The sequence below is a fragment of the Notolabrus celidotus genome, chromosome 5 (genome assembly GCF_009762535.1).
Source record: "Notolabrus celidotus isolate fNotCel1 chromosome 5, fNotCel1.pri, whole genome shotgun sequence".
Classification (NCBI taxonomy): Eukaryota; Metazoa; Chordata; class Actinopteri; order Labriformes; family Labridae; genus Notolabrus; species Notolabrus celidotus.
In genome coordinates, this window is record NC_048276.1 from 22,884,093 (window position 1) to 22,895,257 (window position 11,165).

The window sequence follows — 11,165 nt, forward strand, 5'->3', positions numbered from 1 at the left end:
TTTTAATTTCCATTTAACAGCTAGTAAATGGGTTGCTTGAGCATTCTTAGATTAGATAAATAAATAAAATGTTATCAGGTTACCCCAGATGGGAGCTGGGATGTCATCACTGCCAATTGTTCCCCGCCTGCTTTTGCTCTCCATGCAGACTTTCTTCTTGATACCATAGACTGTATAAAATATGGACGTAGTATCCGTGACCTCACCCATCTGTTCCTGAGCGCTGTTTTGAAGCCAATCGACGGCGACAGCCATATTGAAATGCGGAACTCAACCAGGCAGAGTGTGACGTAAAGGGGCGGAGTTTGAGCCTCTTAGCCAACAGCTATGTGTTCCTGACCGGGAGTCAAGTCAGTCATGTCCTTATTTGGGCAAAAACTCGTAATCTTAAAATCTTCTGAACCGTGGCGTTAGAAATAAATTTGCCCCTCATACAGTGTGTGCCGATAGAGAGATTAGCTATGTAGGGCCAAGCCGTTTTTTGAACCAGGCTGTAAACATGTTTGTTAATGTTGCAAAGATCGTCTTTTTTGAATTGGTGTCTATGTGGTTTCTGGTATTTCTGCAGCCAGCCTCAAGAGGATTCTCGAAGAAGTGCAGTTTATAACACTTCCGCATGGGCTTCATAGTTTGAGACTGGAGGTTGCCGCTTGCTTCATACACAAAAGACTGCTGTGATACATGACTGGTCAATACTGCGCAGACTACAAATGTACTACAAACATACACCAGAATACTTCATATGTAGTAAATCAAACCGGCAAAAACAGACTCTAAATTCTTGTGTAGAATCTGATTAGTGATTAGTAATAAATAGCAACTTTAGTGAAATTAATCTTTGACAGTGGCTACAAACCAGCTTGTGCAAAGCAGTGACTGCATATTACTCTTGATCCCATGTTTTTTTTTCAGTATTTTCTGTTTGTTTGGGTTTTTTTATATGTTTTTTAACAGCAAACTGATGTTGTTCATATTGTGCACTTGGTTCCTTGGGACACAAAGCAGGAATAAATTTCCATCTGTTCTGTTTAATAAACAGAAAGAAAACAAACATGAGTTTTGTGGCACTTGAGTAGCATGGTGGCGAAAGTGAAGACTCTACAAAAATAAAAAGTCATTACTTTCAAGGCCACTTTAGGCCAACAGTATATTGACAAACATTTGTTTGGCTTATGTATTTTTATTTTCTTCTGAAATGATTAAAATACAACATGTAAAAAATGATGGAAGTGGAAAGGTTAGATGTTTTATAATGTTGTTTTATGGGAATGGGCGGTTAATTAAATCCCTGAATTAACAAAGTCAATTCACATTCCTGCAGACATGAAAAGCCCATACGTTGAAGCTGTAATTATTTGGCTGTTCAAATAAACCAACGCAATTAACCACACACTGTGATGAATTATTTCATAGTTAATTTAAAAAAATATTGCTAAAAATGTGTTTTTCAATGTATAAATATGGCCAGTGGTAGAATACTTATTTATGGGTTATGTTTCAATAATGTGGAGTATATCTTTATATTGTAATCAAGCACATATTGTGTCCATTGTAACCGTGCCTGTTTTACAGCTTACGGCTGTTTCATTTTTATCTATGTGTTTATCTATTTTTGTCGGACAAGTCGTGGAATTAAAGACAACACAGCTAACAAGCACTTTGTTGTTTTAGCATTAAGCTATATGGGCCTCAGCCAGAAGTCAATGTATATAAATTATTAATTCAAAATCAATACAGTGCTCCTGAGAAACAATACAGCATCACAAAACACAATTCTCACAATACTTCAGCCTATTGATATTATCTTAAGATTATCTTTATTAGTAAGTACACTCAGTTAATATGCTTTCATTGTTTAACTCGTTGAATGTGTTCTTGTGAAAGCAAAGTTACTCATCTGCCCGTAGGCTATCATGAAAAAAGAAGGCATAATAATTTAGTGGTGTCACTACAGGAGACACTTGACAGTGTTTATGGGTACAAATAAAAAGTATGGTCTTACATAGTATCAGAAATAAGAAATTAGTTAATGCAGGTCCCTCAGATAATTTTTTAACCTCTTAAGATAAATTAGTTGACTTGTTGTGCTTCTAAAAAGTACTTTTACTAACTTTGTTCAGCTATACTGAAGCACATATGAATCTTCTGGATGTTACCTACTGTAGTTATTTTGGTCACTAAGAGCCCTGACAGAACAGATGACTTTTCATAAAAGGTCGACATGTTAAAAGTTCAAACTATGTTCATCATATTCAAGCAATTTTAATTATAGTAGAGAAGCAGCCAGAATCTGGTTTAGTATGTTAAAACTGAGCCATTAAAGGAGTCCAAGGATTTAAGCCAGCTTCTCCCTGTCTCTTCTTACCATCAGGTCACATAGCGGGACATTTATACGAAAAAGATGATGACTTCCTAATCTGTAGCTTGCTGATGTTTAGAGTGTGATATATACCGTTGTTTTTGTGCAATCAGTCAGTAAGTTAAATCATGTTTTATAGCTTTGTCCTGTAAAACATTAAGCATATCTCACATTTTTTAAGTGCACTTATATATTACAAATCTAACTTACTACATCTTTCCTGTAATAGGTTTAAAATGACAAGTACTTCTTAATCACTATTAATAACATACAAAGCCACAAATCTAAATTACCCTTTACAAAACAAGACATATTTATGTATTTCTACAGTGCATCTCTAATTACATTTTGATTGTTGCTTTGTTCATTGTTTTTGTGCAAAATGTGTGCAGTGCCTCAGTCACAGCCAGACTTTTGTAAGGGAACAACACGGTGTGCCATATCAAATCGAATCGCACAGTTTCGGAAATTATCAGAAAGTATCTCATAGCATTGTACAGTATTAACTCATAGTGTATAGTTTTGGTTAGTTTCGTTTAATTTTTTTAATGTTTTGTATCCTATATCGTATTCGATCGCATCATCAGTATCGTAAAGTATCGTATCAAACTGTACAGTCCTGTATCTTATATTCTCACAGGAAACTCTTTTTTAATCATCTCCCAGCTTTCTTTTAGAAACATCCCAATCTGAATGTCTAAAATGTAAAAGCAAACTTAATTTTTGACATCATTCATAAAATCAATATGTGTTTTTGCTTATTAAGCAATGTTTGGTGGAATGCAGTTCCTGTATATGGGGAAAGAAATACCAAGAGAAATTATTTTCTTACATCATTCAAACACTGTAATGAACGCACAATAGTAGTAGTAGTAGAATTAGTAGTGATTGTACTAGTGATAGTAGTAGTAGCAGTAGTAGTAGTAGTGGTAGTTGTAGTAGTAGAATTAGTAGTGATTGTACTACTAGTAGTAGTAGTAGCGCTAGTAGTAGTATCAACAGTAGTGAAGTAGTAGTATTTTATTAAGCAGGGTTTTTTTCTATCTGCATGCTTTCCAATTTAATCAGTGTTTAAGTACTGAGAAAAGAATAAAGCTGCAGACCCCCCAGTCCTTCTCCAAACTCCATCATAAGACTGCAGCGACCGTCTGCACGTCACAATGGCTTCTGGCCGCAGCGTGGGGTGTCACCCAGTGGGGGGTTCAGGGTTTGACCTGGACTGGCTGTCCAGGGCGCAGGGCCAGCACACAAGAAAAGCTCTTTACGGATGAAGCATGTGGTCAGGTCATCTCTCCTCCTTCTCTTTACCCCCTCCACAGCTTCCCCCTTAATCCCGGCCTGAAGCTCCCGGCCCTCACCTCACCCCCCTCCCCCTGTATCCGTGAGGAAATGCCAACAGATGCCCGGTGTCTAAGACAGGCATTATGTTCTTAGAGGATGTCCTGGTAATTCTGGTTTTTGCCAGGCTGCTGATTATAGCCACACTGTCTAGAAATGTTGCAGATAAGAGGCAGCAGAGAGGACAACAGGTAGCCATCTCTGCTGGCAGGGTCACGTGGTGCTGCAGAGCAAAACAACATCTTCAGGGCCCAGAGGGGACATATGTCTGTTTGTAGTATATGACGGAGTGATGGGATTAACATGCAGGGAATAAACAGAAGGATACAATACTCAGATAAACAGATTGCTGGATAAGTCTTGTATTGTTGCCATTATCATAGGTAATATTATCAAGGGGATAACTAAATGGTATTCAGGGATATTAAATGAGAATGCACCAACAGCAGCGTTTAGTGTTGTATTTTATAACATGTTACTCATCAAGAATTTAAAACCGGAGGAGCAGGACTTCATTTGCGATAAGGAAACGTGTCAATCATGGGGACTCGGGGAGAAAGTGGTTTGTCAGACCCTGAGGGGGCCACACTGACCTAAATACAAAATTGTCAACAGCAATCCTACACTGACCGTCCAAAAGACAGCACTGGGGACACAAACATTTAACTCTGCAAAGACAGTTAAAATATCTTCTGGGAATGTGACTCTCCAAAGGCTATTTTTAATGTTACACAGGTCAAACTCATCTCCATGGCAGGGGGGCAAAACAGGACACAACATAAGGTCTGTGTCAACAAAAGACATCTTTTCATGTTCAGTAAACAACATAGCCGTGTTGTTCATGAACAAAGAGATCAGAATATTAGTAACTAGCTGTCTTACATGTAAATCCCTTTGTTGTTTGACTTATTTACTTGTCTTCAGGCAGATGTTTTCGTCTTATTGTTTCTGACGTATGTTTTTTTTTTAAGAAGGGTGAAAAGAGATTGTTAAGATTAAAGTTGAAGCCTTCCAGTAAAGAGGATTTCTCATCATCAGCTCAGCAGTGCTGCAGAATTCATGGACTGTCTGAGTCAGTGAGAACTGATGCCACCGTGTGGTCAGAGGTAGCAATACCAGTGAAACACAAAATAAACCTGCTGTTAGCAAACTGTTTATTTGTTGTTGTTGTAAGTTTCTTAAAGGTACAGTGTGTAGTATTTGGCAACATTAAGCAGAGCAGACTTCGTCGAAACATAATATAATATTCAAAGGAAGGTTTAAATAAGGTGAAAATCACCTGAGTATACAAACAGTTTTGTTTTTGTTAACTTAGAATGAGTCTTTATATCTACATAGAGGCAGGTTCCCTTCCATGGCTGCTGCCAACTTGCACCAACATGTTATACAGTAGCACAGAACAGTCAAACTAGTGGAACAGGTGTTTTTGTATTTAGTGGGTGGCCACTTGGAAGATTAAGAAGAAGAGAGTGATTGTTGTGTACCAAGGAATTCGTATTGATAGAACTTTTTGATTGTAAAAATTTGACAAATGGCGGATCATACTCATCATGCATCACAGCTTCTTGTCCTCAAAGGCCACCGTCACTTCCTCGAAAGAGGGGTGAGCATGGGAGCGTTTCAATTTAAAATCTGACCGCTAAATATTCTACATTATATCTACAGTCACTAATCAAACTTCACAGCACAAACCGTAGCCTGCGCTCAAGTAGCCTTATCAAACTCATCCCACCCAAAGCCCGGACCTCCTTTGGTCGCACCTCCTTCCAGTTTTCCGCTGCAAATGACTGGAATCACCTTCAACAATCCCTAAAGCTGACCTCTCTCATTCCACTCGCCACTTTCAAAAAACTAAGACACCCAATAACTCAACATCACTGCACTTGCTTTTAAATTGCTTTTAAGTTGTTCACTGCTGTCATATTTTTGTATTGTATTGTTCTGTCTCTAGGTCTGTCTGTATGTCCTCTCTGTTTTTTGTTTTGTCTTTTATTTATTGTCATGCCACCTGTGTTGCCTCCTCGCCCAGGTCGTTATTGCAAATGAGAATTGGTTCTCAATTAACTCACCTGGTTAAATAAAGGTTAAATAAATAAATAATACACACTGCACCTTTAAAATATGGTTATTTCTAGAGCTATAATTTTCCAGGGGGGGGGGGGGGGGGGGGGGGGGGGTGGGGGGGGGGGGGGGGGGGGGGGGGGGGGGGGGGCTTATGTGAGAAGACAACCTTTCAACCTGATGTGACTCTCAAATGGGGGTATGTGGGAGTACTGCAGGGACAACGTGACAAATGTTTAAAAAAAAATGTTTTTTTAAATAACTTGCATCATAATAAATAAATACAAATTCTGGTTAAAGACAACTTTATCAACAGCATTTAATTTCTATTTCAATGCAACATCAAATAGGGCACTATTTCCAAATTGAGCATATTCATTCTTAAAATATATTATTGGCAAAACCGCTTGGACCATACAAGGGGGTACTTGGCTGAAATTGTTTTTTAAAGGGGGGTACACAAGCCAAAAAAGTTTGAGAACACTTGCTATACAGGAATACGTATACATATACATGTACTCTACCAAAGTGTTGTATCTTAGGATTTTAATATTTCAAGTATAAGTATGTTGTTTTTTTGTCAAAACATTTTTACACATCTAAATTTAAGGAATGCAACCTAGCATTTTTTTAACTGCAGATTATCTGTTGATTACGTATTTAGGAAGTTGATCTTAGTGATTACAAATTTAGCGGCACAATATGGGAAAAAAGCACATTTGGGTTATTTAAACAAATACTGCTATTGTGATGTCTCTTGGGGTTCAAACCATAGATCTCTTCGCATCACACTTCTTAATTGCATATGAAAACATCAAATCAAGACGATGTGATCTGTGCTGGGGTTGAGTTTCATCTGGAGATTAAGATTTGTAGCGCTATGATACTGAATTATAACACTGTTTTTCACACAATCTACATCTAACTAACAAATTGAGTTCTGCAATTTAGATATTGCACTCTGCAATTTTGTGAAAATATATTATTTGCCACAAACATAACTACGTGTTTGTGCTAATAATGAACTTCTTTCAAAGTAAGTAAGCAGAAAATAAAGACTCCTGGATTTTCAAGATATAGTAATTTATTAAAACATGGCTGCATATAAATTAACAAATAGAACTTGAGGTTTTACCGCATTCCTACAACCTTTACTGCATGTCACTTTAAGTGTATCATTTAAGTTATAGACTTGGATAAATATTTCACCACTTGTCATACAATAATAATAATAATGAACTTTATTTTATATAGCACTTTTCTTAACAAGGTTACAAAGTGCTTCACAACAAAAAAGCAGAGAATTACAAAGCATAAAAAACTGTGCAAACGGGGTAGAAAAAAAAGACAGAAGCAAATTCAAGAATTAGGTGTTGAGAAATGCCTTCTTATATAAAAATGTTTTTAGTGAGGATTTAAAAGCAGTTAAGGTTGTGGACTGTCTAATTGTCAGTGGCAGGGAGTTCCACAAACTTGGAGCTCTGATTGAAAAGGCCTGGACACCTTTTGTTGGCACAACCAGCCGAGATGCATCCACAGACCTGAGGGGCCGCCCAAACATATAGGGGGTTAAAATGCCGCTTAAATAGTTTGGGGCCTATCCATTTAAAATTTTAAAAGTAATCAATAAGATGTATGTACTGAAGTCAATTTATTGTCTACTGGTGTGTGAATATACTACAAATAATCCTAATAAATAAATCCTCTTATACAACTATCATAAACGTTACATATAGTGAAGTTGGGTCACGTTTTCTTCATCAGTTGATAGTTAGACATACCGTGTCGTACACTGAAAATACAACCACGTAATGGAACTTTGGCCTTTGGTTATTAAATATTTCAATTATATCTAGCCTTTAATTTCTTAGAGCAGTGCACAAATGTGCATACACTGAATAAGACTTTTGTTTTGATGATACAAAGTGATCTGTGAATACTGACCAAACACTTTATCACCAGTGCTAACAGAAATTGTCTCAGGGGTACATGTGTTATGTAAATGGCCCCTACAGGTAAAGAATCTGTCTTCCTGAGTTGAGATGCAAATGTTTGTGATACAGAGAAATTTAGACTTGCAGATTCCAGAAAAAAAAAATCTATGAAGAGTTTCCTTCATCAACCCCGGGCCGATATCCTGGATTTTTGTGAATAGAGTTTCCTGCATGACCTTTGCTCTGTGTCTAAAAGCTGTGCACACATGTACATGTGTTTTTGAGCAGTGCTGCACCCGTAGCTCAATACTGGTTGACCTACAAAACCAGTGAGAGTGCTGATGTTCATCACAACCGCAGGACCCTGGTGTGTCGTAAAGACTCACGCTGATCTGAAAGTCTATGAGGCTTGACGCATGACATCGACCTCACGAAAGAACGGGGGGGGGGGATAAACACATAACTGCCCAGTAACAAGAGCTCTCTCCTCATTGGCTGCTCAAGAATGTTGCATTGATCATACTCTTTGTGCAGAAATGACACATGTGGTTTGATCCACGCACACACAGGCAGGATTACAGTATGATGCTCGCACACACAGCAGCCTGTGATTGCACATGCATGGTCTGAGGCTTAGGGATGCACAAACACACACACATGCACACAATTACACGCACACACATCTTGCATTCACACACAGACAGAGTAGTGGTGAGAACTAGGGCAGAACCACACCAGTAAGCCTCTTTTTTACTTAAACATCCTCTGAGAATTCAGTTTTCTTCCCCACTCAAGATTAGCACTTAGCCCCTGGTAACAGTGCTGTCATTCTGTTGTTCCACGTCACCATCCATGCCTCATACTTTATATAAACGCAGCTTCCTCTGCAATTATTGGATGGTTTTTGTATGACAAGATAGCTTTTGCTTTGAAGTCAGATTTTCTTGTCTGACAGATCTCACCTTTTCAAGAAAAGTAAAACTTTGGGGTGATGTTGACCACGGATGGATTGTAGCTCACTGAGTCTCATACTTAAAGAGGTGAATTTAATTTGTAGCAACATTTTTCATGCAAAACCAAAATGAATGCAATGTTCAAATTTTGACACTGTCATAAACTAGATTACCAAAACGGAAGTTATTTTCATTATTGATTTATTCAGGATTTTTTCTAAAGATGTGGCAAAGGATGGCCAAAGTCAAGTCATCTCTGGGAGTGAAACAAGAAAAGTTTGGGAAATTTATCACAATCTTTAATTTGAAAACCATTAATCATCAAACTCTAGCTGATTATTTTCCTCATTTAATTTAACATCAAAAGTTAACTGACTATTTCAGCTTTAATGGAATGGATTAATATGACTTTAAGAGCTGTAAGACCCCTTAGTCACCTTTGTTGGCTGTGCGTTACCCACACATTAAGGAACTGCAGACATCGTCATGTAAATCTGCAGGAATGCTGTGAGCACAAGTGCACAGCAGGACAAAGTTAAATACATTCTTTGGCAAATAAATCCAACATCAAATCATAAGGAGAGCCATCACAGCTGATCCTCAGTGAGAGTCTGCAGCACTCTGTACGTTTTCAGCCTGAGGCCAAGCATCCATATCATTTATCAAATTTACAGACAAAACATTAACCAGAAGCAGATCTCTGTGAAATTTTGAGCTGAACACAAAGTTTGCTGATCTTATTTTATCTTCAGGAACGTCTGACGTTGTTTGTAAAACTGAAACTGACATCCTCTGAATCAAATCTAAACATGGATTTAAAAAGAAGAAGGAGAAGGAGAAGGAGAAGAAGAAGAAGAAGAAGAAGAAGAAGAAGAAGAAGAAGAAGAAGAAGAAGAAGAAGAAGAAGAAGAAGAAGAAGAAGAAGAAGAAGAAGAAGAAGAAGAAGAAGAAGAAGAAGAAGAAGAAGAAGAAGAAGAAGAAGGAGGAGGAGGAGGAGGAGGAGGAGAAGAAGAAGAAGAAGAAGAAGAAGAAGAAGAAGAAGAAGAAGAAGAAGAAGAAGAAGAAGAAGAAGGAGGAGGAGGAGGAGGAGAAGAAGAAGGAGGAGGAGAAGAAGAAGGAGGAGGAGAAGAAGAAGAAGGAGGAGGAGAAGAAGAAGAAGAAGAAGAAGAAGAAGAAGAGAATGCTCCTTATCAAACACAGAATGAGATTATTCTAGGAAACATAGAGAAGAGATGTTGCATCTTTAAAAACAATGCCCATATAAGCAGGGCACTGCTCGCCTCAGTCTGTCTGATCAAACTTTGACTACTATTAAGACACATGTTGAGGAGTTTTCTACAAGCAGCTCCTGTCTTTCAGGTTTTAAAAACATCTCAGACTGACTACACATTTCCACCCATGTCAACATTGCATTTTGCTTTTTGAAGTGTAAAGGATTTTTAGTCAGCTTGTGAGCTACAGGAAGCAGGATCTTTGCTAATACTCCTGAAAGCCCTGATAAGCACCCACAGACTGATTTAATTAAGTGAAACTTCTTTAATTAGAGTTTGAACCAGTTTGGATCACTGCACGGTTTGTTTTTGAGAGAATGAGATGTTTGCAGATATTTGTGCTCCTATAAAAAACCTTCCAAACCCAGAAGGAATCCCCACCAAACAAAAGCTGAACACATACAAGCTACTACAGGTCATCTTTGAGTTCTGCTGCTGATGAGCTTTCCAGAAACACTGGCTGTTTCTGAAACGGCCTGCTACATACTACCTAATAATGTAGTAGTCAGTAGGTATTGCCTACTACATACTGGGTTTGAATTTAGTATGTAGTTTGACTGTTCTGTTTGATCTGTGTTGCAGTACGCTGGGTCCGACGTCACTGAATTTCCGGTTTGGGAAAGCGGAAGTAAACAACGGCGAAGCTGATAGATAATCTGCTTCTTTAGAATCCACTTATGATTTAAAAAGTTAGGAAGTGGTTTATATGGAATTTAATAATTTTCACAGCACATAAAAACTGAGTGCTCTCTGTCAAAAAATAGAAGAGAAAAGAAAAAGCGGAACGAGCGCTGTGCATTGTGGGAAACAGTACGCGAGGCAGACTGGTCCGATGCATAATGTGAAATTTTCCCAAATCAGTAGACATCCGGGGAGTTTTGGCATACTGCAGATTTTGCACTTTTTCACTTACTACTTACTACATACTGAATTTTGGCCAAATCAGTATGTACTGCTAGTATGGTAGGTGGGTTTGAAAACAGCCACTGACTATCAACATGAAACCATTTTTTGGTTTTGTTTTAAGACCTTTGATTGAGCTCCTGGTAAAGACATTCAAGATGCATTTTGTGAAACTTCACTTCTGCATTACTCTCTATTAAATGATACAGACAAGAAAACAAGAGCAGGGTCTTTTCGACAAATTATGCTATGCTTCCTTCAACTGGTACAAACTACCATTAAAGATTAGATGTGCACCAAATATAAATATTCATGAATTTAAGTTTTTAAAAAATGAGCCTCTGGA